Raw genomic sequence first — 23,308 nt, forward strand, 5'->3', positions numbered from 1 at the left:
TATGCGCCGAAGTACTGTCAGGCGCTGCTGCCAATTTGAAAACCATAGCTTTCGTCTTATCATTTGCTGCTGTTCTTAAAATTGGAGGCACTCCGTGTCGCGAGTTCCGCACTAAGGCAGCAGGCGCGCTACCAGCCGGCCTGCATGTCTAGCATTCTCGGAAATTTGAATATTGGAATATTGCAATTGAAGGTAAAGGCCCGTCCATTCTTCCGATGCGTAGCAAAATCTGTATTTTAAAATTTTTCCATCGCTCGCATCGAGCAGTTACGTCTGCCATAGAAAACCAATAGGGAACGTTTTTGATCATCGCAAAAGCGTTAATAACAAGAAAATGCAAGCTTGTCGAAGGGACATCTGCAGATATGTTAGTTGTTGCAGTGAAGTCTTACAATACATTTTAAAAATGCGCTCATAACCTCTTTCCTGTTGAAAAATGTATTTGTCCATATTGCTGGATATGGGGAACAGGCGCTCGCCTGTTCTCTTTTATATTTCTGTCGACCTAATACTATACAGAAGCTTTATGGGTTGCGACATGCGGCCTGCGCTCGATATCGAATGAGAGCTCTACGCATTAGTGTTTTAGTGCAACAGAGACATTCAACCAGAGTCTTACGACGATCTTGACGACTGTGCTCACCGACTCTGAGTGAAGGCGAATGCACGTGCCAAAGTTATAATGCACAGTCCACTCTCACTTCTGTCCAGATTTAGCTCAAGCGGTGAACAAATATGGCCGCTCGTAACGCCGCTGTCTTGAGGTACAGAACGTACCGACTTCACGGTCAGCAAAAGGACCAAGTCCGCTCCAACAGCCAGCGCAGAAATCACGATGTAAGCAACGGTGAACGCCCGAGTGGTGGTGACATCTGCGAGAAAACGTCGCTGACAAACCTAAAGAAGGTTGACTCGCGCATTTGCGCCACTGAACCTTCCTTTATAAAGCGCCCTCCGTGCAATGACAGCTTCGATTATTCGCCGCGGCATTAAATGAGAGGGAGCGAAGGCCAAGTCAGCTTTCATTGCACTGTTTGCAGGTGGTGAACGACTCGTTAATTTTCCATTGTCGACAGCAAGGAACGAGTGTCGCCTCTACAATCACTAACGATTAGGCGGAAAGTCGACTATGCGGCAAATTATTTCCCTCCGGTGTTATTGTCGGTCCCTTTCCAAGGTAACGTAATTTCAGGCCGATCTACGCTACGGAGCGGACAGCGTACAAAAAATTGGAGGGGTACTTATGCTCTACCTTAAGTGTAAGACGCAATAGCCTTAATTGGTTAAGGCCCATATATGCGGAATTGGTCATTCTCTACTTGACGTTCATTGTTCCCTGCTTGTCCTCGTACCCCTCCTGGACTGGCACTGAACTAACGACTGAAATTTTATTCAAAACGGCTGAGCTTTAAAAACAGACAGGCCACACATGGCCAAGTAATAATGAATCGGCATAAGATTTTCTAATCAGTATCAAAACCACTCAAACGGCTATCACAGAGGGCGTGAATAACATACATACAGCCCGAAAATCACGGGAAGGCATGTGCTAATTCATTATCTACTTGACAATCTTATGCCGATTCACTATCTACTTGGCCATGTGATAGCCTGTCTGTATTTGAAGCTATGCTATTTTAAATAAAATTTCAGTCGTTAGTTCAGCGCCAGTCCTGTTTGTGTCTTCTCTTCTCTGCCTGTTTTTTTTTTTGTGCTACGTATAGTTTTACTTAAGATTTCCCTCCAGTTATATGAACAAACTCTATGGCCAGCACTGCGGGAAAGGTGATCTTTGTTCTTTGCCTCGGGTGACTCCAGGCTTCTCCGCTCATCTCACCACAGCTGATCTCACAATCTCGCTCGGAACATCGCTGTCGCTTAGTCCAAGCCTGAGCGAACGTTCAATCGTAACTTTACGTGCCGAGTCGGACAACCTTGACTCTGTGGTGAAGCCCTTTCGAGGACCATCTCCTCGTTTGTCGCTAGCCGGATTTCATTGTCTCAGCAGTAAATACCCCGTTTGTGTGTCCGCATTTCATCGCATTCCTTTGTTCCCGACTCACGGCTCTCCGTGGCCGGCCTGCCCGCTGTTGCGCCCACGATAACAGGGCGGGGTGGCAGTCGGAATGTCAGCCTCGGATGAGCGGATAATTAACGAATTTATTACTTCTCTCGCATTTAACAACACCACAATTGACAAAGGCAGCGATCGCATTTGGAGGAAGCCCGCTGTTCGCGATATCGGGGGGTATTGCTACAAATGCGCTGTAGAGCTCGCCTAGTGCACAGAAATAAAAGCTTCGTCGGGCGTCCCTATTTCAGAAAAAATCAGGGGGGCACTTTGTTGGCCTAAAGTGCGGTGAGGCGAAAGCCTTAAGCTCGGTGCTGCTGCTTGTGTCACTGATGTGTGGTTAAGATGTTAAGCTTCGCCTCTAGGAGTGGTACGCGACAGCGTCTTGCAACGCTGCCCGGGAGTCCACAGAACGCCATCGCCCGTTCGGCTCTACGCCTTGCTCGTTGGTAAATTGGTTTTTGAGGAGAGGAAATGTATCTGTCTCGCATATCTGGGTGGACAACTGAACCTCGCCGTAACGGGAAGGGAGGAAGATGGGAGTGAACGAAGACACCGTATTCACTAGACGCGCCTTTGTTCATTCCAAGCCATCGAGCTGGCATGGCGGAGCGATGCGATGCTCCGCCATGCCGCCATGCCATACCGGGACGTTACCAGTTAAAAAGTTTCTAGAGGGAAAGGATTTCTTTTTACCGTGGGGATCGAACTGCTTAATTTGTAAACAGCCTGAAACAATAGACCATGTTTTTTTGCACTGCTGGGAAGGGGTTTATTTTTGGGACGTGTTACAAAGGACCATAAAGAAAGAGCTACCACTTGACGCGCACGGAATTCGCTATTTAAGCACTGATAATGAGGATGGGGTACCTTTTGATCTCATAATGCTCTTGGGCCTCCACTGTATATGGCGCTCCAGAATGGCAGGCTACCATTGTGACAAAGACGCACGACCGGCCCGAATTTATTTTCGGGAAAGCATGGACTGGTTTCTTGCAATCCAAAAAGCAGCTGCGGAGCCTCCCGAGTGGCTCTCAAGACTAGAGCCGTTGTGTATGCTGCGGGAATTTTAAGCTGACGAAGCCAGTCTCGTGCTGGCTGACCACGACAGTGTCGTATGTATATAGCGTTATGTGTATTTTTGTTGCGCAATGTCATGAGCCAAAGACAGGCAATAAAGAAAAAAAAAAAAAGAGCTGGCATGGCGGAGTGGTCAGAGTGCTCGTCTCGCGCTCCGCAAACCCTGGTTCGATTCCCCAACCAGGGGCGCTATGCCGGAAGGCCCGAGTTTGGCGCTCGCCCGAGTTTCATCCGAGTTTGCGATGACGGCAGTCAGTGAACGAAGATAGCGCGGAACGTGCGCAGGCAGCGGACAATAAAATGTAGATATAAAGCCACGTAAAGGCGATACAAGCGCACCCTGCGCGCCTGTTTCACACTTCAAACACAATACACTGCGCAATACCAGGCCGCAGCGCTACCTGAAGTTATCAGCGCCATATCAGCAATCGCGAAATCGTGACTTCTCTGCTATCTATCTGCACACTCGCCGCTAGCTGTTTGACACGCCTTTTCGGGCGCGTCAAAGGCGAGTATTCTCTTTCAGGCTCTATCTGTCTCTCCATTTCCGAAGACGAACAGTGCGCACTAGGTGCACTCTTGTATCAACCCTTTCTCTTCTCTCGAATACGTTAAAAGACAACAGATAATATTATGAACATTTTGTTCATTTCCAAATGTATTTTAAAATCTGAATCCAATGAAGCGTTGTCGAAAAGCATAGCTTTAGGAAATTAACAAAGATTTGACACTTTCTGCCGCTAGAGGCGATAGTGAGTCCATAGCTTGCAGCGTGGCCTGCATACGAACTAGAGCGGCAGCCCACCGTGTCGAAAACGAGAGAGCTCCTGCGCTGACACGCCGCCGGTAGCGCTGCCTTCGACTGGAAAGACTGGGCAACTACTACACGCTGAATTTGTCTTTTTTTTCGGCCATTGCGATAATATATTTTATTGTGTCGTATATCAAAATATAACAGTCATGCATCTTTTGGCTTGCATAATAAACAAAAGCAAAAAACTGAACTTCACTGCACCCCCGCGTCACTGCTGCTCTCTGCAGTGACCTCAGGTGGAGCTCTCCGCTGCTACGGCCGTTGCCGCACCCCGCTATGGCCAACCATTGCTTTTAGCACGCTCTTGGCGAATCTCAGCGGTAGAAATTGGCCGTGCGGGCGGCTGTGATGCGGTGTGAGAAAAAAAAATTGCTGTTCGGCTGTATTCAATGATTCATTACGTATGCCTGTTGTGTGTGACGCCTCTTTAGTTCACTGCGGATGCGAAGAGCGTGCTACCCAGCGACACAACTCATCCTATGTCGTCAGACGCTGACTAAAAGCTGTGAAGGGGGTGGCGCGCGTATCTGCGTAGTATTTGTTAACGTCGCGCACTTCATCGTTTTGCGGACTGGTTTGGTCACTAACGTCGATCGCCGTTGTATACAGCAGGGACATCGCATTAATATCATTCGGGCAGCTGAGGGATCCTGTTTGTAATAATGGAATCGGACTTATAACAGAGAAAGGTGTTACGGTTGTGAAGTACGCAGTGCTTGCGTGCTGTAAATTACAAACACTTTATTGCACTGGGTCTGGAGCAGCGATCGTTTGTCGATCCCAGATGTGTTTGACACATTGATGCTGAGCTTTATCACCGATGAAAGGACGGCCAAGCCAAACACCTGTGATACGATGTTGTTGGAGTAGGACGTGCTCCAAGCACCGGTTCGTCGTCGTGCTCCGTGTTTGACGCCTTGCAAGCAGGTGTGACGCGCCTTCAGCGTTGTGCTGTGTCTTACGTGGTTGCAACAGGCTATAGTGTTGTGCAATCTTGGTATGCGAGCGAAGAAATCGGCGGCTTTCGCCACGTTGCGTGTCCTTCGCAGAGGTGCTTATATTTAACAGCGATGACGTCCGTTTTGCCTGTTATATTTCGGTGGTCAACATCGTCGATGTCTGTCAGCAATCAGCACAGCCGCGCAGCATACCTGTAGCCGGCAGGGATGTTGGGAGTAGCCCACCCATAGCGCGTACGCCTATAATTTATGCACGGCACGCCGGGGGCGTGACCAATGGTTTTGATTGACAGGTGAACTCGGAGCTAAACTCGTGAACGGTGAAGTGCCCCGAATTCTTCTCGGGACTGTCATGGCGGCAGCAGCAGCAGCCTGGGTAATCGCTTCCTCTGACGGCAAATGTCAGTACGGCCGGCTGGACCCGTTTACTGCCTTGGCCGCAACGAATTCCAGCGACATTTTCGCCTGTCCGAAAAATCGGTACGATGGTTGTGTAAATAGTTAGGCGACGACCCACGCCTGCGGAGAGTGCGTACCGGGCTTCATTCGCTTTCGGTCGCAGAGCAAGTCCTCTGCACCCTCCGTTTCTTCGCGACCGGGAGCTTCCAGGGGAGCGTCGGCGCAGACCGCTTTATTGGACGCCAATAAAGCACTGTGAGCCGCTGTGTGAGGGACGTCTCCGACGCGCTTATCGACGCGGCTGTGCAGAAGCGGTGGCTCGTTTTGCCCACGACTGCGGCCGAGCGTGCGTATGTTGAGGAGCGTTTCCTTCTGCGCGGCGGCATCACAGACGTCGTGGGATGCGTCCACGGGACCTACATTGGCGTAAAGGCCCCTTCGAAGTCCAGCCCTGACATTGTGAAGGCCAACTATTTCACGAGGAAGGCACATTATGCATTGAACATTGCAATCAGTAAAAAATAATTGTTCTCGCCAAGTCCTTTGGGCTACTCTACAGCACAGTGCCAAAGTCGGTCCCAGACTCTTTTGGCGAAGACTGGATCAGCCGCTAACCGGTTCCACAGAACAATTCATAACATGCCAGGTACCTTAAGAGAGGCCCACAAAAAAAAAGTGGGCTCCTCGGCAACGGCGAAATGGAAAGTTGCAGATGGCCACTTGTTAATCGGGCCACTGCAGAGCACTCACAACTGTGCTAATTAATTAAATCCGACGAATGAATGTCATCTTTCGCACAAACCTCTCACTTGCATCTAAAAAGTATAGTCACAATGCTGCAGAATCGGGAAGATAACCGCCACTGCTGACCAAAAGCCGGTGCGAGCTCATTGACAACGAATTTCGGACAGCTCACATTAACGCGGTATGCATGAAATGAACAGATGCATGCAGTTCATTTCAGAACACGGCATAATATTCAAGCAACCCTGAACAAAACGAGTTTTATCATTCAAGTCACGCGAAATTCAACTTGCGATGAAAAAAAAATGTGAGATACAAACGTTTCACCATGCGGGATTTGAACCCACGCGCTCCCATTGCCTCTCGACTCTCCAGAGCGACGCGTTAGACACAACGGCCACAGAACAGCGCGGAGTGACACACCTCTATTTTTTTTTGCGGACTACTTCCGTAGCCTTCACAGCGTTGCACATGTACCTAGTCGCCATTGGCGGTCAGCTGATGGCGGGCGTTGGTAGCGTTCCCTCGCGGTACAAAGCAAAATTTAATAATGCATAAATCACGCCAAAGCGCTTTAAATCCAAATCTTGCACACTATAAAATGCTTATAAAGGTGTATTAAGTGCATTATAAAAATCAAAAAGCCTCGTTTGTCTAATTGCACACGCAGTGCACTTGGTGGAGCGACACACAAATGAAAAGTGCACCGGCGGTTGGCTCACGTGACCCGTTCTGTTTAGACCGCCCAAGAAGCCGATGAGATGGCGCCGATGGGATGATAAAGCACGGAATATATCCAGATAACCCAATGAAGTTTGAGGCGTGACGAGGGTGGGATTTTGTCTTGCTACCATTAGTTCACTCATCTGAGGGCGTCGCCAGAGCTCGGGAAGATTCCGAGTTTCAGCAAACACGGGCCTTCCAGCATAGCGCCCCAGACCAATTTCCTACTCAGTTTTATTTATTTTTTTGGTCTGACTAGAAAGGTTAATTAGGCTTAGTTAATTAAGCAATTAACTAACTCAGTCCCACTTACTTGGAGCGTCACTATACGATCCCTTTAACTGGTTGCATGGTTACTAGCCAAAGTACAATTGGCCTCGTTTGAAATTCGCGCAGTGTGACGTCACGACCATTTCAAACTATTGAAACAAGGTAAGCGTAACTACGGTGGCCACCCGAGGTCTCGCTTTGGCTGTCGGAGAGTTGCTTTCGCAACAAAAACATCTCACACCGCAGCCTGTGCTTAATGAATATGCCACGAGAAGCACAAAAGCAACAGCTCAGACAACGCAAACTTGATACTCGAGCCCCTTTGTGCCAAGAAAAACAAATTAGTATTGGTGCCGTACCCGGGCGTCTAGAGTGTTGTAGAATAGGGTGCGCCTATGGCTTTCAGGGGTAGAATATCGAGCGCCATTGTGCTTGCGCAAAACGCAAAAGACCCTTGACTCCTCGGCGACACTAACCCAAAACCGCGACATAGTGTGGCCGCTTAACTACGCCTTAACTCCGGACAGGGTCGAGCTAGATGTCGGCGATTCTGCAGAATGAGTGTCGCCCGCTGAAATTCCGGAACTGCCGCCTTTCGCGCTGTTTGATACTCATGTTTGATACTCACAGGCGTTACTGCAGTAAAATTTTTCAAGATGGGATTTCTGCCGGCTATCTACAACATGTACAGAAAGTCGTGGCAGATAACTTTTATAAAGAAATCAGTGAAAGAATGCACACCACATACCGAACTGTCAGAAGGCCTACTGAATTCCGGTTTAAATTGGGAAAGTAAATAAAAAACACGTACAGTCTTTGCCAAAAGTAACTAGGCTCCATGGTTTGCTTCTCATTCGTATAACAGTGCCCTCACGGTTTCCCTAAAGAACAAAAAGTTCTTTGGAGGTGAGAAGAGGGGTTCTTCTTGCCATACAGAGATTTAGAGCTTGAGGGCTGGCCTAATAGCTTTAATATACGACTGAGAAGAAAAAAAACGTGTAGCCTGGTTACTTTTGACAAAGACTGTACGACAGGGGAGATTTAGCATGCAACTTGGCTTGGTCACCTTTACTTTTCATAGCCTGCACAGTTTTTCACTTTAGACGTATGAATAAATTTTAGGTAACATTCAACTGTACTATTTTAGTGCCCCGCTTGAAATACACATAAATTCTTCGATCGAAGTACATTTATATTTCCTAGAGACAATTTACAGAGTCTAATGATCAGGTCTCAATCTGCGAAGGCGCCGGCGCACACTCGAAAGTGGGCTGCGCCCGATGCCAGCCAACAAGAAGCAAAGTATAAAAAAATGGCAGAGGCTCAGCTTGGTTAAGCCTGGAAATTGCGAAAGCAACTTCATCTGTTTCTTCTGCCCGCATCCGCCGTGCCTACCGCCGCTCTGCGCCGACGTTGTTGTTGTTGCGACTGGGAGAAGAATGAAAATGGCTGAGGCTTAGCTAAGGTTAAGCCTAGTCAGATGCGAAGCATATTGATGGCTAGGCTTGGTAAAGTTCCTCGCTTTGTTCTTCAGTTGTTGTAGAACGTTGTCGCCGAGCCGCATATTGAGCACGCCGCTTAGCCAGACGTTCATCCCGCTCTTCATCGGTCTCTGTGGCACGCTGAAGCTTTCGCTTCTCGTTCAAATCAGCCCTGCTTCTAGGCGGCATCCCAACACCTGGCCGCCTCGTAAGTGCCCGGAGAGCGAGGCAAGCTCAGCTTTATACCGCTGCTGTAGCGTCACGTGGTCAGCTGCAGCGCCTCTGATGTGGAGCCTCCACCGCCGCGGCCGACCGCGCGAGCCGGCAGCTCATCTCTCCTCTGCTGTGACGTCATGTTGTCACGTGGTGTCACGTGGTCACGCTAAACGTCACGTGGTCACGTGGTCAATGGTAGCTCCACCGCCGCGCTCGACGGGCTGTAGTGTAGCTATAGTAATATGCTTCGCATAAAAAATGGAAAAAATAAAGTGCAAATTTTCAAAACAATACTTAGCGCACTGCAATGAATTTTTTACCAGGCAGGCGGATGGCACCACCCGTTCAACTGATTTTCACCTTTGTTAGCTCATCCTTTCTGTCATTTAGGTTCTTTTCTCAGCTCTCTGTTTTATTATTTTTGTTTTGGTTTATTGTTAATTGGGGTTTAACGTCACAAAGCGACTCAGGCTATGAGAGACGCCGTAGTGAAAGGCTCCGGAAATTTCGACCACATGGAGTTCTTAAACGTGTACTGAAATCGCACACTACACGAGCCTCTAGCATTTCGCCTCCATCGAAATGCGACCGTCGCGGCCAGGATCAAACCCGCGTCTTTCGGGTCAAGAGTCAAGCGCCATCACCACTGATCCACCGCGGTGAAACGTCTACACGTGCACTTGGTTTTAAAACATTCCGAAAAATAGTTCAGGCATTAATGAACTCTACAAGGAGACCTCTCCCATTATGTTGCTCACGTTCCGTATCTAGCTTTCCTGGTGTGGCTATCTGCCCACTACCCAGGCCATTAGAAAGTCCTGGTCACGCTTAATCAGATGTCTTACTGACGCGCAATCAGCCATGCTAGTAAAATACATACACGTGGCACTGTGCGGTACTGTTTTATACCGGCTTACCACTACAGGCGCATTTTGGTTCAAGGGCGGGGAGAGTGGGGGGAGGCAGGTCGTAATTCCCGCAAGCAATGAATTTGCTATTAAAAGAACCGCACTGACCCTTCCTTCTCCCATCAATAAAGCTAAAAAGAAAAAAATTGTGCGAAGGGCATCACCCGCGCTCATCTACCAAACCTCTGCCTCCCAAAACTGCCTCTAAATCCGGCCCGTACCAGTACTCTTCATTTCTTTCAAAGGACTCGACTTACCAATTGCCCTGGAGTACGTGGGAAAAGGTTTCAGGGTGATGGAAAAGTCTTTGTTTTCGACCAGACTGTACACACACTCGGCAATTGTGGCCGTGTTGAAAATCTGGACGCGGAAAAAAGGAGCGCAATCTTATGTTAGAATAAACTGAATCACGTGGCGAAGTATTCGCATACGAATACACTTCTTCCGTTTGTAGGCGGACGGCATGAAGGAACTCTATAGGCGAACTGTAGGCGAACGGAGCCATGCCGTTCGCCTTCAGACTGCACACTTCGAACAATTCTGTTTGTTTCGCCCGCCATGCACTGTTCAAGCTTCGCATGAACGTCGAATATATACTCTCACAGGAGTGAAATAAATTTCATTAGGAAGTAGCGCGAACCTTTTTTAGTTATGTGTCTTCTGTGTTAGTGTGCACGAAACTTCGTTAATTGCTGAACCACACCGACTGCCACAGAAGCACGTCGTTTTAAATAATACCAAGGCGGCAAAGCCGCCGACACATCTTTATTTGTGGGCGTCTTCCGGTGTCCATATGGTTTTTGGTCGCGAATGCGCAACATGCTTGTGTCTGTTTTAAGGCGAAAGCCTTTAATGGCTCATACTGTCGTCCGTTAACAAAGCGCGTCACATGTGTTTACCTCGGGAAATAAAAATGATAGAAGAAAACCAATGGCTGCTGCAGATAGAAGAGGGAAAAATGAACCTAGAAGCAAAGTTTGATCACTGTAGATTAATTAGTTATATAATTGTAGGCAAAAATGTCGAAATTGGGTCGAAATAGGCCGGACGTCGACACAGCCACGGGAACGGTGTGACGTCGCATCTACCGGAAGTCGTCATGGCATAGTGAAAATTGTCACAAAATGGTCGGAAAGACGTCGAATTTGTGTCAAAGTAGATGGGAAAATGTGTAATTAAGCATAATTAACACTAATGATCCCCGATATATGTATAATTTTGGTATCGATATAGCGACGGGAACTGCGTGACATCACATCCATCGGAAGGAATCACGGCATAGTGTCTTCGGCTTTCGCCTCTCACCACTTCAGTTGCCAAAGTGTCCTCGCAATTTTTTCTAAGCGTGCTTGGTAAAGTACTCTCGCCATGCTTTAGCGAAAAGTCTCTCAGGGGCACCATTTTATTTTCGGTGGCGGAAGAAATGCCGATCTGACAGAAGTGCGTCGAAGGATTCAGGGAAACCCAGGAATGGGGAACACAAGGCGTTGAACAACGTTGAGAAGTGTGGTGCTGACTATTCGTGTATGCTGCATGCGAGGTCTAGTTTCGTTCCTTCTGGACGACGAATGCTGCTGCGTTTGACTGTCAAGGGACTTTAGAGTGTTTGAGCGTTGTACCCTATTGATTCCTAGGTACCTGTACGCCCCATTTGACGTGGTAGCAAATTAAAAAATTTGGGAACAATACTGGCCAGATATGACGCGTTAGACAGAAGGAAACGAAGGATTCTTACCACGCAAAATGCGGCGATAGCAAGGAGCCACGACGTGGGTACGACGGTGAATACTACGGGTACCTGCGTGAATGTGCCACGTGTAGGAGATTCATCGCTGCGGTGAAAACATCAGTACGCACCGTTGCAAATTAGTCAAGTGAAATGACTGGGAATGTGGCTGTCAGCTCCATTGCGAGGAATTCGGAACAAACTAGTGCTTCTAGTTCAGATGGCTACCACCATGTGACGCATGGTTTTGAACATTCTAAAATAACGCGTTGACATCACTGTGACGTGAGAGAGAAAGAGAATGACTGAGTGGCTGTTGAGCAGAACGCGATAGGCCGCTAGGCTTAGGAGCACTGGCTGTCCCGAATTCCTAGTAATGCATGTAAACGCATTGGCACCGTTCAGCTGTGACGCATTCCTGGTAATTATAGAATGAAGTATTTCAGTAAACAGCACCCACAACCATTTTCCTAGTTGAAGATGGCATTTTAGGCAGGCGGCTTGCGTGCTTAATCGCTTACCAAAGATGTAAAGAACATTTAGCCGCGGAAGGTTTGCAAAAGGCACTAATACCTTTGTGATTCTGCTGGTAATTATATAATAAATAATAGACAACGACAGATGTACTCTGTCGGCGGCCGGCAGAAGAGCCCGCACTTAAAGTTGCCGGCAGTTCACCCTTTTGGCTGGCTGCGAACACATGAAAATACTGCCAGCGCATCCCACATGCGCATTCGAGTGGAGGTCTCCTGTAAGTGCGTTCACAAGACAGGATATTTCGTCTAATGAATCTCAGAATGCAACCTAAAAGGTAACACACACTAAATGCAATTTGTAAATAATTTGCAGTATTGGAATTGTTGGTTTTAACATATTACGAAAGGCAATCGATTTGGAGCGAGAGGTTTAAGCGGCATTTTCGGCGCCAAATAATCTCAAAATGCAACCTAAAATGTAGCACACACTCAGTGCAATTGATTAATGATTTGGAGGATTTGAATTGTTGGTTGTAATAAATCAGCAATGGCCATCGATTCGGAGCCAAAGGGTTCAGCGGCGTTTCCATCCCTAACGAATCTCAGAATACAACCTAAAAGGTAACACACACTTAATGCAATTAGCATGTGATTTGCAGGACTGGAAATGTTGGTTGTAAGAAATCAGGAAAGGCATTCGATTTGGAGCCAGTGGCATAAAAGGCGTTTCCTTCAAAAAAGGATCCCAGAATGCAACTTAAAAGGCGACACACACTGAATGCAAATGGTAAATGCTTTGCAGGATTGGAATTGTTGGTTTTAACAAACCAGTGAAGGCAACCGTTGGTGCGAGAGGGTTAAGCAGCGTTTTCGTCCCAAAAGAATCTCAGAATGCAACCTAAAAGGTGACACGCTCCCAAGGAAAACAAACATCTATGTGTCCTCTATTGTTTTTCCATAAAGAGTCCAACTCAGGAACGGGGATTCGGATTGCCGTATTCAGCATTCTCGAGTATGGCACTAATCCTTTTCGCCAGAAGAAGTGATTGAGGTAGGGGCTTTATTTGTGTTCCTTTCAGTGGCCGTGGGCACCACGCAACTACATCGAGCCAATGAGAAGGCAGTGCCGACTATGTTTCTCGGGATATTTTGTCGGCTACCGGCTATATATCCACTTTAATAAATAGAGTGGGCGTCGCTCATCTAACATGGTGACATATTTTCAGATTAGGATTCAGCAGCTCGCAAAGACCGCAGTGAGTCAAAGTGGGTTCAGAGTATGGACAGCAAAACAATGCGCCCGACACGGAGCTTCTTCCAGTACGGACGCTGCTGCCTTCTGATTGCATAAAGAAGCGCTGGCGCTCCTCTAAAGCAGACAATGCTTTATCTTTTGGCGTAAGGCTTAGGGAGCTTACTCACCACAATCATGCCGGCAGCGTGACTGGAATCGCGATCTTCTGTTCAAAGAAAAAGGAGGCGATTTGGCCGCGCTTCTTCTTTTCCACTTGTTCTTCTTCTTCTTCTTCTTCTTCTTCATCCTATTGATAATGGCACATACCCACGTGGGGGGATTGGCCTAGGTATAGTGGTCTAAATAAGGAAATTTCCATACGATTACGACAAAATATCGGAGCCAAACGTGAATTTTGAAAAATGTATTCATGAAAAACGACAGGAGAATATTTGAAGTGAAATAACAAAGAACATTTTGGTGAAAAAAAAGACAACTCCAAGACTTTTAAAGGATTTAGCAAATCAACCTACCAGTTGCAATTATGTAATCATGGAGATTCCCACAAATTGAACCCAATGCAAATCCTTTGGCGCTCGCACCGAACGATAACAGCACTGGCAGAGTTAATATTTTTGACAGCACAGCATAAATACTATTGATGACTACTTCAAAAGTATATTAAAGGAAAAAATATGTAGCGGATGGTTAAATACAGAGATGAAAAAGGGGGGAACATAGACCATATATCAGACTATGAGCAACGAGAACGGTAATTATGAACGGCAACGAAACGCGCAACACGAACGCACAGAAAAGCGATGTAAAAATAAAAGGAAGATGTGTACATTCCGGACGTTAAACACCACATACCACAAAACAGTTCCACGACATCCACGAAAAAGCTTCCACGACCTGCTTGCGTGACCTGGTGAAGAGCACCCCCTGGCTGCACACGTCCCGCCGTTGACTGTGTGTGAAACAGCCGCCTGCCGGGGTAGTGGCGCATCGCTTAAGCGCTGCATTCATCTTAAAGCAGCGCGATACACAGGACGAGAGAAAGAAACAAGAGACGACACGAGCGTCTCTTGTTTCTTTCTCTCGTCCTGTGTATCGCGCTGCTTTAAGATGAATCCGTTCCAACTTGCCCAGTTTTCTGTTCTCGTTAAGCGCTGCATCACTGAGTGAGGAGTGCTATGAGGGCGCACGGCGATCTACTAGTGAATTCAAGGAAAGAAGTACTTGCACTGTATCTCTAAAGCTTTCGCAGAGTAGTCTTAAGAGTATAGGTTACGCTTCGTCCAAGTTTTTTGCTCCGATCATTATTTATCTTCGTTTTATAAAGAATCCCACACCATCTCTCGCGCATACGCCCCAAGGCTGTCCTGAATTGTCAACCTACGGATGTTTTATTGTGAAAGCAATACTACTTGCACTTTCACGCCTTTGCCGTGCCGCAGCGGTGACCACCATCGTGCCGCGGCGGTGACCACCATTGACCTTCATTTGCGAAAGCAATACTACTTGCACTTTCACGCCTTTGCCGTGCCGCGGCGGTGACCACCATTTGACCGTGATTGCATTAGATTGGATTAGATTTGATTGGACTTGATTGGATAGGGGTGGACTGGATTGGAGTGGATTGAATTTGATTGGATTGGATTTGAATGGATCAGATTGGATGGGATTGGTTTGGATTGTACTGTATTGTATTGGATTGTATAACCGATGCATCCCCACAAGTCTAACCACAAGCACCACCACCAGCTACACTACCAGCTGTACCGTGGCGTAGGTACGCATATTGCTTTCGCAATTACCGGACTTAACCAAGCTAAGCCACAGCGAATTTTTTATCAAACAACTGCGTACAAAGTGCAGATAACATGTTTCCGGAACATCGCTGAAGCTGACAAGAATGACCCTTACGATGCCAAAACGCTGGTAATGACCAGGATACTTTCCAGTTTTCAAAGTAAGAATCTAAATTACGAGGCGAGGGTGCTCTTTTTTGACGGAAGCGCTCCAAGAAACACAGCCGGTGTGCAATGCCCGTACAAAGGGAAGTTTCGACATTTACTTGCAGTCAGGGCCATGGCGTGGAAAGCACCGCTAGGCGTTGTTGTGACTTTGGGGCATCCCACCGCTGCCACCAATGTTGTGACTTTGGGCATCCCACCGCTGCCACCAATGTTGTGCCATAGAGGTGGTCCCGTTGCGCTCGCCACCCGTTTCGTGACTGAGCGTTGCCAGCTCTCTTAGCGGTAGCGAAGACTCCGAGTCAGGCGTCGGTGAGACTAAGAAAACGCTTTATACACTATGTACAGGACATAATATAGTTCAACATCGGCACGGGGGCCGAGAGCTACACAACGCGACTGTTCTCGCACAGCGACGACCAGCGAGACACCAACGCGTCACACCATCCGACTCCACTCGTGAGCAGCACTCGACCACGGTGGGTCGGTCACTCCGTCACTCCGTCAGTTGTAGCTGCTATCCAAGCGGCAGCGGTGGCGCTTATATAGCCTCAGGAACGGTGGCCCCTCAGAACTGGCCAATCCAAAGGCAGCACTCGACGGCAGTCCGAAAGGACCAATCAGCGATCGCGCGGGCCAACCGCTTCAAATTTTGCCGCGCGCGGTGGCGTCCGGGAGAGAAGGAATCTGGCGCCTCGCTGTCTGGCACCCAGCGACGTGTCCAGGCACGTTGCTCGCCGATGCTTCTCCTTAGACACCGCTGACTTACGGCGCAGCATCGTGGCTTGTCAAGGGAGCGTTAGGGCGCGTTGCCTTGCGGCGCAGCACCAGGGCCTGTCAAAGGGACGTTCGCAGCAGAAAGTTTGCGACCTGCAGAATTGGAATCCGGGCGGGTTTCCCGGCATAACAGCGTCAAGCTCTGCCTGCACCAGATGATGTGAGTAAACAGAATCGGCCGTTCACTGCTGCTTTAGTTAAATATGCACATGTATATAGCATATCCCAACTAAATATTCTATCAAATCCATTATTTTATTAGTTGTGTTCGCATGTTTGCAAAGTCGAATTGAGGACTAATGTAAGCTAAACCAGAAGAAAGCGCATGATGCCATACGGAGAACTTCTTCAGATCACAAGGGAAAAGGATCCGGCTTTCGATGGTTGCTGAATGCAGGCTGCAGGAAAGGGACAGCGGGCTGCGCCTTCACAGTTGAAATTTTGCCCGTTCTGCTTTCGTTCGGGTCGTGAATCCGAACGGCGTGGCAGCGCAGTGCACGTCCGCTTTCTTGCACACACTGAAGAAGAGTACCTCCGTTTGTGGCTTCTTGTCATACCGCTCGATGACGAAAATGACAGGCGACGGGCGGGCCCGTTGCAGCTGCCTTAGAATCAAGTAGGCCTGCATAAAAAAGCATTGCTTTTCCTACCGGTCATGCTTCGCTTAATCCCCGTCTGAGCCCAGGCTAGGGGTAGGAAACTTCCATATACTCTATTGTCCAGCATATACAAACGTCAGCGCCAGTTCCCTTCATAGGGGCTGGCGGGAAGCCAACTAGAGCGTCGTATCGTATGACAACAGTATCCAGCAGAAAACAACGATGTGCGGGATTCGAACCACCACCGTCGAAAAAAGAGCAGTTTCGTATCCCGCTCACTCAGACAAGTCGCCCACGGCAGCAGCCATATCGCGCTCCGTGCGTAGTCAGGAATAATTCAACTTTAAGCATCAGTTCACCTCCAGTCGCCAGATGCGCTGAAGTAACTGAACCGTAAATAACCGGAGTTTCCTACCCGTGCACAGGCCAAGGGCCAGGCCATTTTTAAGACGCCACATATTGGCGTGTCTTGTCACAAAGCCATACACGGCACGCTCTGTTCAGTCTGATGTCTACCTTATTCTGTTATTCATGGTAGAGAGAGGGTGTGGTAGATGGTCCTTGGCGATCACAAAATGAACAAGGGAGGGGAAAACCTCAGGTTGCTTGAGCCAACGTTTCGACAAGGGGACTTGTCTTCGTCTGGGCAAAGCGTTCATCATTGGCAGGGATTAAATAGGGCCTTCGCTCCGAGGAGGAAGGCCCCGGGGGTGGGGAAGGAAAGTGGTTTGAGAGGGGATGCGTGTCAGGAATGGGAGGGAGGTGAATCTTGATTCGTTAAGCTGCAATAGTGCAAAAACTTATATCCGGGGAGTGTGTAATGAACAAAGGCTTTGAAGGGGCTGCGACGGTTGGAGGCGCTGGGTGGACCTGTAAGACTCAGATAAGAGGATTAGTCAGCGTGGTAGAGGGAAATGAGAACAAGGCAAACAAAATAGGCTGGCACTGGAAGGAGATAGAAATGGGGGGGGGGGGGGGCATTTTCAAGGAAGGACAAGGCAGGGTGTGGGGAATGGCTCGAGTTCAGAGAAAGCCAAAAGGTGGGGGCGGAGGGGGTAACAGGAATGTCATGGTTTCCGAGAACTGATAGTAGGGGATTAGGAGAAGAAAAAAAAAGTGAACAAAGGGAGAGGGTGAGAAGGCCGAAAATGTGGTGGAAAATATGACGTGGTAAGGGTGCAAAGAGCGGTAATATACTTATGCGAGGTTCTAGGAAACGGCCTGACCACCTGCAAGACATTTGTTAATTTAAAATTATGCTAACCCTGGAATGTACCTGAGAGATTCCAGGTTTCCTCTGGACATGTTAATCCCTGTTGGTTGCAGTGTTTTAAATTTGTGGATTAGGAATGCTTCTCTGTATTTTCTGTCCCTAGTCGATTTGAAGCCTGACTGAAGAATGAACAATTTGAGTTCGTCGAATTGGTGATGGCGTTGATTAAAATGGGTCGACACTGCCTTCTGTTCATTCCGTGTTGTGTCAGCCCGGTGCCTGTTTAATCTGGCACTCACTGTTTGCCCGGTTTCTCCGATATATTGTTTCTGGCAGAAGGAGCACTGTAGCATGTAGATAATATTGGACGATGTGCAGTCAAAACTGGTCTTTATATCGAAACTTAAATCGCTTGCCGTACTTTTAACCGTAGTGCCCCTTTGTAAATGTTTGCATGTCTTGCATCTAGGTCGAGAGCATGAAGTTACTGTCGGTGGTGGTTTCTTACCGAGCCTAGCATGCACCAGGATGTCCTTCAGGTTTGTGTTGCGTCTGTATGTTACCTTTGGTGCGTCGGGAAATATTTTCTTGAGACGGTCGTTACCAGTTAAAATGGGGTGGTATTTGCGCAGGATATTGTTTACGTTTGGAAGCGCGTTTGAGTATTTCGTTATAAGTGCAGGAGGTCGTTGACTGTTAGTTTTTGTTCGTTTTTTAAGAACTACATCTCGTTTCAAAGTGGTTGCTCGTTGGAACGCATTATTAAGGGTTGTCTGTGGATGGTTTCTGGTGATTAGGGTGTTTTTTAGCGAGTGGAGGTGTTTCAGGTAGTCGTCGTCGTCGCTAATATTCTTCTTAGTCTCGTTACTGGTCCTACGATTATACCTTGTTTGCAGTGTCTTGGATGATGGCTAGTGAAATCTAAGTATTGTTGTCGGTCAGGAGGCTTCCTGTAAAGTTTGGGTTTGAGCTTGCTATTTTCTAAATGGACAGTGGTGTCAAGGAAATTGACTTGCGTTTTCGAGGAGTTGAAGGTGAATTTAATGCTGGAGTGGCATGAATTGAAATGTGTGACGAATGCCTTCAGGGTCTCAGCCCCCTGCTCCCATATCATGAAAATGTCGTCTTTGTAACGCAGATAAGTGGTTTTTTTAGAAATGAATTTAGAAGTTTAGATTCTAGTAGCCCATAAAAATGTTCGCGTAGGTGGGTCCGAAGGGAGTGCCCATGCTTGTTCCAAATACTTGAAGGTAGTAAGAAGAATCGAATTCAAAGTAGTGGAGTGTTAGTACCAATTCAAGTAGCGTGAGGTACACTTCAGTTTCGTGCGGGTGCGGACTTCGAGTTAGAATTTTGGAGAGTGCGTCGATACCTTCATTTATGGGAATATTTGTGTACAAAGCGGCGACGTCAAGTGTGACAAGTATGCTATCCGCTGGGATAATGGAAGCGTCATTCAGAGACTCTATTATGCGGAGAAAGTGCTTTGTATCCTCGACGAAGGAAGGGAGGTGGGTGGGAATATCTGCAAGATAGTAGTTCAGGAAAATTGATAAGTTCCCTGTGGGCCTGTTATTGTTTGAAACGACAGGTCTGCCGGGGATATCTGCGGTAAACAAGTCTTCTGCGGAAACCTTATGGATTTTGGGAAGTAGGTAAAAGCGTCCTGCCTGTTTGTTAAGCGGATTTAAGAAGTGGTAGTCGGACTGCGTGATTAATAAGTTGCTTGATAATAACTGCTTGATAATAAGTTTGCCAGTTTGTTCAGAATCAATTTGCAGAACTCTGAAGTGGGATCTGAATCTAATTTCCTATAATGACAAGGGTTGTTGAGTTGCCTAAAGGCTTCTTTTTTGAATTTTTCGGCCGGCAGGATAACTATGCTACCTCCTTTGTCTGCAGGCTTAATGACTATATCGGTTCTAGAAGCTAAGGGGTTCAGAGTAGCCTGTTCCCTTGGGGTAACGTTTCTGCGTTTTCGAGCTTGCTTTGTTTGGTCTATAATTTCTTTCAAGACAGATGTAATGTACAAGTCTAATTCGGGACTCTGCTGCGCTTCCGGCGTCCACGTGCTTTCGGCTTTGAGAGGGAAGGAATTAAGGCTGGTTACTTCAGTAGGGTGCGAACGTGTTGACCACGTGTTACAGGAAAGAGCTAGGTTAGTAATCGGGGTGTTCGTTTTTTCGGCAAAGAATTCCTTAATTCGCAATCTTGGCGGAAATTCTGTCAGATCCTTGTGAAGTTCATACTCGTTAAAATTATTGTTAGTTGGACAAAATGTAAGGCCATGCTTCAGAATCCGTTTGTCGCTATCACTTAGGGATTTGGAAATATCGACAATGTTGCTGTCAGTGTCCTGCGGCGGAAAATGCGTATCTTTTGTCTGTATCGAAATTGGCGGGCGGTTGTTAAACTGTCCGGATGTATTCGTATCTTGCGGAAATTTATCTCTAATTTGTTTACGCTGTTGTTTATCGTGCAGCTTGCGTTCCTTTCTGGCTACAAAATCTGCTAGTGCCTGGCTTTCGTCCGAATTTAGTTCTATCTTACTAAGTTGATCATCGAGCGAATTTAACTGCTCTTGACAATGTTCTTTTAAAATAGCTATGAATGAAAGGGATGCGTCATTTGAAACCTTTTCCCATCGAGCGAGGAGTTCAGGCCTGAGCGCACCGAGGGAGCACGTAACATTAACTCGAAGTCCTTTGGGTACTGTCCTGTGCTGCGAGTAAGATTTGTAAGTGTGTAGGTGGAATCGGTAGTTAGTTTGTTTAGTGGCTAGTTTTCTGGCGACCAGGAAAATTCGTCTTTTGGGTTCGGGGCGATTGGTGCTGCCAGATGTAAGTCATCTGCGTTTATGCCGAGTGGACCTCTTGACGGGTGTTGTGTGTTTAGGGGATTTCTGTTTGGGGGTGGTATCGGTGTCGAGGTCCGCGTCGGTGACAATCTGGGTGCTAGTGTGCGTCACTAATCGCGTAGGTGTCTGTGTGAAGTGGTGGCTTTGTTGTTTAGTGGCTACTTTCGGTGGGATTCCTACGTGCTGTTCCGCTGGTGTGGGATCCACGTTTTCCGTCTGTGTGCCAGCGTCGCAAGTCTCTGGAGGGAACTGTGTGGAGGTGTCCTGGGTCCTAGCGGGGGTAGGCGGTGTTCGTTCCTGGGTGTTGTCGCTTTTGTGGGTGGTCTGTTGTTGAGTGTTGGCCAGAGTGGGAGAGGGAGCATGAGTTGGCTGTAGCGTCCGCTTAAATGTGTTTCTCAGCCGGTACTTTATGTTGTCTGCCATTATTTGGACGCCAAAAAAATTAGGGTGAAGTCCATCTCTGGCCAGGAGTGCCTCAGGGTCATGATGGATCTGAGCGTGGTGGATGATTTCAACGTCTTTTTGGTAATGTTCCATGTCCAGCAAAAAATTGTTGAGCTTAAACGAGTCCTGTGCGTGAGCTGCGAGTTGGCGGGATTTTGGCATGTGTCTGTGGTGCAAGTTCACTACCCTAGGAAGCACGGTTGTCAGGTGCAGTTTCGTGTTTGGTCTGTTGGCATGGACCTCGTGTACCAGTGTATTCATGGCCTCAATGGTCTGTTCCGCACTGCTGTGTTTCAGGTCATTAGTCCCGCAGTGAATTACGAAGTGCGTGATGTTCTGTGGTGCTGCGGCTATCAGTTTCCTTATGTCATTGGTTTTGGCGCCCCTCTGAAACCTAATGTATGGTGCATGCTCTCCGGGAGGAAAGTGATTGTGGATGTGCTTGTATTGACTATCACTTATCAACGCTACATGTGCCAATGAAAGAAGGGGGAGAGGCTTACCTTGTTCCGTCACCTTCCGTTGACTGGAGTCCATGGTAGAGAGAGGGTGTGGTAGATGGTCCTTGGTCCTTGGTCCTTGACGACGGCAAATGCGCATCTGACCGGTAGCGTGGAGTGCTGCTTCCTCTGCGCGAGGTTTCCTATATCAACTTTCATGGCGCAACAAGAGGTAAAATTCAATCGCGGCGTTCAAATTAGTGACGCCGCTTTTCTTGTACCAGAAGCTACGTACGAGGTAATGTCAACGTTGTAACAGCTCTTCTCTATATCATCTGTGGCTAGGCGGTTACAGCGCTTGGATTCTGACCCGAAAGACGCTTGTTCGATCCCGGCCGGGGGGCCGAATTTCGGTCGAGGCGAAATTCTAGAGGACCGTGTACTGTGCGATGTTAGTGCACGTCAAAGAACCCCAGGTGGTCGAAATTTCCAGACCCCTTCACTAAGGCTTCCCCCATAGCCTAGGTCGCTTTGGGACGTTAAACCCATATAAAAGAATAAACCAATCTAAAATTTCGGGGGGCACTTTGACTGTCTAAAGTGCGCAGAGGCGAAAGCGTTTTCCGCACCACTTTGCCTATGTGCCACTGGTGACGTCACCACTGAATGACGTCACACATAACTGATGACGAATTAATGTCAAAGTACTAATTAGTGGCTAATTACTTTATAATAGCTAAATACTAATTAACTCCTAATTAATGATGCTTAAGCTTCGCCTTTAGGAGTGGAATGGCACAGCATGTTGTAGCGCTGCCAGGAGGTCCACGAAACGCCACCATCCGTTCGGCGCGATGCCTTGCCTTTAGAACGCAACGCTTTTTGAGGAAAGGAAATGGAGCAGTAATTCTAATCAGAAATGAAAGAAAAGCTACAGAAGGCAGCGGATATCATTAACGAGCATGCGAAATGCGTGGGTCTCAGCTGCTCTCCGCAAAAGTCGGAGCTATTTGTAGCACTGAGCAAGCGCAGTCAAAGGATACCGGCAATCGAGGTTACACTTGAAAATAGAACGATACCAATTGTCGAGTAAATAAGAATACTAGGCATGTATATTAACAGAAAAGGGGAAAACAAAAGTACGCTAGACAAGCTCAAAGCGCAAGCTGAACTTGTCGTCAGAGCCTTCAGAAAGGTATCTAGAAGGGGGGAAGGACTCTCAGAGTCCAGCAAACTAACTCACGCAGGCCTTCATCGTTAGCAGGATATGCTACGCAACTCCATTCCTGAAAATAAACAAAACCGAAGAAAAGGCATTAGACACAATCATCAGAAAATGTGTCAAACGAGCGCTAGGGCTGCCCATTTTCACGTCCAATGATATACTGGAGAAAATGGGCCTGCATAACAATTGGAGAGAACTGACTGAAGCGGTTAGAACATCGCAAATCGAAAGGCTAACATCCACACCCGCAGGAAGGAAATACCTAGAGCTAGCGAAATGGGCAACCGTAGATAGCACAGTGAACACCAGAACAGATCTGGGAAGAGAAATAAGAGAGCATCTTATTATCGCTCCCATACCTAGAAACATGCATCCCATCCACGACAAAGGCAGAAGGAAAAGCAGGGTCGCACAGCTGGCTGCTAAGCTAGGCAAGATGCCACAGGGAACCGTGGCCTACACTGATGCCGCGGTAGGCACGCTAGGAGACACCGTCTCCGTAGCCGTCGGGGACTCAGGCAGAACGTTACGCGTTGTAAGACACCTTGACTTAAAACCCCTTGTGGCGGAGGAGGTTGCAATAGCGATCGCTCTAACTCAGCCAGGTACCAAATACGTAGTAAGCGACTGCAAAGCCGCAATTAGAAATTACAGCAAGGGACGCATCCACGAA

General features: G+C 47.7%; 1 pseudogene; it reads right to left on the reverse strand.

Moving 5' to 3' along the window:
- Positions 1-13,298, reverse strand: part of LOC149344319 (uncharacterized) — a 51,947-nt pseudogene extending 38,649 nt beyond the window's left edge.
- Positions 13,299-23,308: the final 10,010 nt, after the last annotated feature.

Source organism: Amblyomma mixtum, chromosome 5, assembly GCF_055824585.1.
Source record: "Amblyomma mixtum isolate Tamu chromosome 5, ASM5582458v1, whole genome shotgun sequence".
In the NCBI taxonomy this organism is placed as follows: domain Eukaryota; kingdom Metazoa; phylum Arthropoda; class Arachnida; order Ixodida; family Ixodidae; genus Amblyomma; species Amblyomma mixtum.